Here is a 6,049-nt window from a genome sequence, read left to right on the forward strand (position 1 = left end):
TTGTCCGAGGTCATCCTGCCTACTGGAGCACCTGGGAGTAGTGGCGAAGGAATGAGAACCGTCCTTCGGGTTGACCAGGACTCCTCCCCAAACTTCTCCATCTCTTTCTGGGACTCACGCAGGAGGAGGTGGGGAGCGTGGACCAGATGGGTGGGTTTGCTCTGTGGGGTCACCTGCTGGGTAGTGGCTGGTTTTAGTTGCTCAGGGTGACAGATGTAACTTCAGCCAGTCGGGCTTCTGGCCTGGGAGGTTGTTCCCAGGACGTGTGTGTCACTTCCTAACCTGAGCCATCCATGGTCACACTGTCCGGGCTGCAGCCCTCTCTCGGTGTCCCCGCGCCCCCGCCTGGAAACGCCTTTCCCCTCCGCACCCGCCTGCTTAACCTTCTGTGTCCAGTGTGGTTCAGACATTCGTCACCCCAAAGTCTAGTAACTATGAAGAAAAGCCCTAGTTATTTTTCTTCTGTCTTACTCATCATCTGTCAGCACGCTGCTTTTGATACAACTTCCCCAAACAGTGCCTTAATCTTGGACAGAATCTTTCAGTGAGACGTCCCTTGCATTTTGGACAAAGCCTGCCCCAAACATGGACCCCGTCAGTCAGCGTTCTCAGCCTCAGCTCCACTGGCTGCCCAGAGGTGGCCTCACCCCCGGCGAGCTGTGCAAACTCACCTCCGCTTCCAGCCCCTGCTGTTGCAGCCACATGCGGGGCTTATGGGCGCCTTTTACTGGAACTCGTCAAATTCCTCCTACTTTTATGGTGCTCCTCAAGGGCCTGGGTTCGAGTCTGCGGTCACCTCCTTTCACTCTGAACTCTGACAGTTTTTAGTGTCTGTCGTCCTCCTGCACTCACAGAATTACATCTGGTGGAACTTTTTGTATTATTTACCTTTTTTGTTTGTAAGGCATTTGCTCAGCTCTGTGTGTCCAGGGACATGACTGTCACCCTTTTACTGCCTTCCCCTGTAGGGACTAAGGGGTGAGTCCGTTTAGCAGGGCTCATCTCAATACGCATGGTACATATTTTGTAGAAAATGGAATCTAATGGATATTATTACCTTCTTACCTTTCTAGTTCTTCTTCTTCTTATTCCCTTTCCCTGGCTCCTTCCTTCCTTGCTTCAAGGCCCTTTGTTATCCAGAAGGCTCATATTGGAGGCAAATACTTCATCCTCCCTATAGTGGTTAAGATTTAGCCGTGTGCATGTGAATCCTCGGGCAAATTATTTACTGTCTCTTAGTTTCCTCAGATGTAGAACAGGATAGCAGCATCTAACTCAGAAAGGTGAGGAAAGTGCTCCCAGCACAGTGCCTGCCACAAGGCGCTCTTGAAAGATGCCTGTTACTATATGTAAACACTGATGTTTAGGGTGGTGGTACTTGGCAAGTGGTAGATATTTGTGACTTAGAGATAGGCTGGGTTCCTGAGTCTAGTTTCTCCGTCCAGTAGGAAATCGGACAGTAAGTGACTTCTCATTTAGTTGCTCTTTTATAAAAGGACAAATGAAACAAGGAAAATGACACTAACAATGGTTTTAATTTCATGGAGCATTGATAAGGATCAAAAGTTTGCTAAGTTAGAATTAGGAAAAGGGAGACCTGGTTATATGACGACTTTTGTCCTATCAGTTGGATTTGGAAAATAAAAATAGCTCAAGTGTGTTGAGGAATGAAAGAAGAATTCAAATGAATACGGTGTCAACTAGGAGCATCTCCTGCTTTGCACCGTGAGGCTGGTAAGTACTTGTAAGAAATGGCAGGAGGAAGGAAGAATTACCAGTCCTGATTAATGGCGTGTTTTATTAAATATAGTGTCGGGCTTTGTGCTAAAAAGAAAGATAGGGTGGCACTGAGATGGGAAAATGGGGTCATCTGACAGTGATTTTGACAACAGTCAACTCTATGGCATTGATATTGGGGAAGGACTTTTTTTCATTTGGTAGTTGACGCCTGTGAGCATGAGATACCATCATGGTGAATATATCCTCGCTCTTGTCTCAAAATTTTCCACAGCAGTGTGCTCTCCTGATTTCATTGGAAGTGAAGAAATCTTTTCTTTACTGGTTCTGTGTTTACTCAATTTTCTAGCCATTAGTTTTCGAGAATGACTCCATCATGACACATCGGGGAAGACTTGCCACTGCCTCCGCAAAGCACTGTTCTTTTTTTTTTTTATTTTAATAATTGGGAATAATTTTCATTAATTGTTCATGTAAATATGTATACATAGTATGAAGTACAATCATAATCCGTCTTAAAGGAACACAGTCTATTTGAAGACAGAACAGTTTAGGAGGAAAATAATAGAGTAATATAAACTTTTCCAGCTACAAATTGATTTTAAAACATCAGCCAGATCAACAATTTCCAACATACAAGGTATTGAAGTTTCTTTCCCAACAGTTAATATATCTCAATGTTATCGATGGACTAAATATACACATATATTTAAAATCCTATTATTAAAATATATTGCATATTGTGACTAGTCAAATATATTCATTTTAAATTGATACTGAATCCATGATGGCTTTGTGGCATGTGATTTTAATTGACATATAACCAACATGTAAGCACTATCGAGTGTGGAGAGGTCCTCTAGTAGAAAAGCTAGGAAATCCTGAACTGGAAATACAAACATACAGGCTCTAAACTGGTCCTAGCACTAAACCCAGCGTAGAGGCCGTCAGATCAGGCCCTGGGCCCTACCCAAAGAACAAGCATTTAGCCTCAGACAAGGGCTTTAAAAGCCTTAAAATTCCTCCATCTCTTGCCTTTTCCCTCAAGTTAGTATTCCTTCTGCCTACACATTGCACTTGTTTATCATGAAATTACTGCTTTTCAAACTGAAAAATGAGCATGGCTACTTTAATGAATTAGTTTTTATATTACACAGAATATTTTGTTTGTTAGTTCTTAGCAAGAACCACTGCAATCGAATCCTTATTGGGTTGCTTTTTACAATTAAGGCGCTAGAAAATAAAAGTGTCCAGGGTCCGATTGTTAAACTTAATATTCAAAATATGAGAACTTGTCCATGAATTCTGTTCTATCAGATGCAAATTTTTGGAAAAATTGGCTTTATTCTAAGTTTAGCCAGATGTCAACCGTATGGGGGCATTTTAGCAAATTCTATTTGAATGAACAATTTATGTCTTTTATGATAATTTTGGAAATATGTGTTAAACCTCACTTAAATTTTTAAAATAATAAAGCCCAAATTTTCAAACATTATTTTAGGCTCCGTATTTCTATGTGATCTTTATGGGATAGTGGCTGTTCTGTATTTCTCCTGATCAAAAATCAATATTCTACAAGACTATGTAGGTAAATTTCTCACGTTTATTAATTCAGCAACCATTGATTAAATGTGATAATGGTATTGTTATAAACCAGCATTTTGTGAGCTGTGACACCGTGGCTCTCTACCAAGGGTAACGAAGTGAGACTCTGTCTCAAAAAAAAAAAAAAATGTTATCCATGGATTAAATATACACATATATTAAAATTGATGTAGATATGGATATTCAGGTACAATCTTAAACCCAAAGAATTTTAATCCAGTTGGAGAAAAAACAGCAAAAGGAAAGGGACAGACATTGTATGCAGTGATATTCTTCTTTATTAAACAAACTTTATTATAGATTTTAAAAAAAACTCTTTTTCTTTCTTTCTTTCTTTCTTTCTTTTTTTCAGAAACAGAGTCTTACTTTGTTGCCCTCAGTAGAGTGCTGTGGCATCACAGCTCACAGCAACCTCCAGCTCTTGGGCTTAGGTGAGTCCCTTGCCTTAGCCTCCCGAGTAATTGGGACCACAGGTGCCCACCACAATGCCCAGTTATTTTTTATTGCAGTTTGGCTGAGGCTGGGTTTGAACCTGCCACCCTCGGTATATGGGGCTGACTCCCTACTCAATGAGCCACAGGTGCCACCCCAAAAAAACAAAAACAAAAACAAAACTCTTTTTCCCATGAACTAATTCATTCTTGAATTGGTTTAAAAACTCAAAGAGGAAAATTCTCTCGTTTTCTTTTTTTCAGTATATAATTAAAGAGGTAGTCTACCGAACACTAAATTATATTTTCTTATTGATTAATCCGATAATTTGAGTAGTTTTCTTAAATTTAAAGTTATTCCAAGACATTTTAAAACTCACTGTTCAAATGTTGAGAGGATGGGATAGATGGAGGGCTGATTAGCTGATGAGATGAGCAGACTCATTAAGAAACAATTTCTTCTATTCGTAGTTTCACTTAGATTCAGAGCTATAGGTGGAAGGGAACACGATAGTGGTTAATATTTGTTTTCAAGTCTAAACAAAATATGCCTAATAATAACAATAAGAGTAATAGCAGCCAATATTCATACTTGACGTTTAAAATATAGTAGGTAGGTAGTTTAAAATATACTTATCTATTCCTCAGAATAACCCTATGAGGTAAGTCCCTTTTTATTTCCATTTTATAGAAACTTTACATCAAAAACAAATTAAGGAATTTGTACAAGGTCCTTCAGCTCATAAACAGCAGAGATGTATTCAAGCTAGGCAGCCCGGCTAACGCTTACTCCTCACCACATACTGTATTGCTTTATCTGTAATGTCCAGGGAACCTAAAGCTCAGGGGTTGCTGAACATACAGTGCTCTCATATATTTTTATTAAAATACCTATTTCTGGAGCTCTCTAGTTTCAGCTTATTTGCAAAGACTGTTCATATTCCTTTGCAGCTGGTTTTTGTTCCTTAAGAAGACCTCATTCTGTTGTTGCCTTCCTAGTAACCCAAAACTCGTAGGGGCCAATCTTTCAGCTTCCACCTCGAAAGCTTTTGCTAATCTTACTTTTTTATTGTCCATTGTGTTCATGAACAATATTTTATTCTAAAACACACCACATCAAAAGTGCCATCGATAGAGTTCAACAACAGAATCCTCTAGAACAGTGGTTCTCAACCTGTGGGTCCCGACCCACAGGAACTGTATTAAAGGGCAGCGGCATTAGGAAGCTTGAGGATTACTGCTCTAGAAAATCGCTCAGTAATCACAAGATATAAAAAGAGGATATTAGGAGCCCGACTGAACCTGAAACTGCTGCCTCTTGTACTTGCCATGAGTTGTGCCCTAATAATAGGGCACTTTCAGCCACTTATGCAAACCCACGCAGCATTAATTCACACGCACAGTGGTGATGAGTTAGGAATGCAGCTGTACCTATTTAAAGGACTGAGTTTTCCTGTGTAGCTGACACCTACTTGCACAGAATTCCAGTTGTCTGCGTTGCTGTTGCTACTCCTTAAGCAACACTTAATAGTTAAAATGCTAACTTTCAGAAAGCCATTCATTCAGCAAACATTTTATAGCCCACACAACCACAGAAAAATGTTTTTTATTGAACGTATCTAACCCAAGGAATTTTTCATTTTACTGGTAGATTATTTACATGATTATTTCATGATTACAGGAACATATAATTTTACAAGTATTTAATGTGAATGTTCTTCTCATGTGTGGAGAAAGGACAAAATATACACGATAGATATTTGAGCTTGACATTTTCTTGTCTTTCAATCTCTTTAAAGATATCTATATTACTTTCTATGTCTAAGTATAAATAGCACATACGATTACCTAATTTATGCAGACCCTAGAAGTAAAATATCTAGAAGACTAATTGGGATTTCACAAAAATTTCAGGAGTTTTAAAGTGATTGATGTGTTTTTCTCTGTTCAGCACTGTCACTAACAGACAAGTGAGACGTTCCTAGTGAAGGCAATAGCTATTCAAGTTTTATTGCTGGTAATTTATAATTGACTTAAAAATATCCACCAAGATTATATACAAACAAGATTATACTCTAACTCATTAGACATCTTATGCTATGATGATAATTTGTGTCAATTGTTCATATTTATTGTAAGATGGGCTAGACACTGGTTCTCATCCATGAATGCATTTAAAATCACTTGGTCGGTTTCAGGAAAAATACATTTTCTTTTTTTTTTTTTTTTTTGAGACAGAGTCTCACTATATCACCCTTGGTAGAGTGCTTGGGCTT

This window comes from Otolemur garnettii, unplaced genomic scaffold (genome assembly GCF_000181295.1).
Source record: "Otolemur garnettii isolate 467f Iridium unplaced genomic scaffold, OtoGar3 scaffold00039, whole genome shotgun sequence".
NCBI classification, from domain to species: Eukaryota; Metazoa; Chordata; class Mammalia; order Primates; family Galagidae; genus Otolemur; species Otolemur garnettii.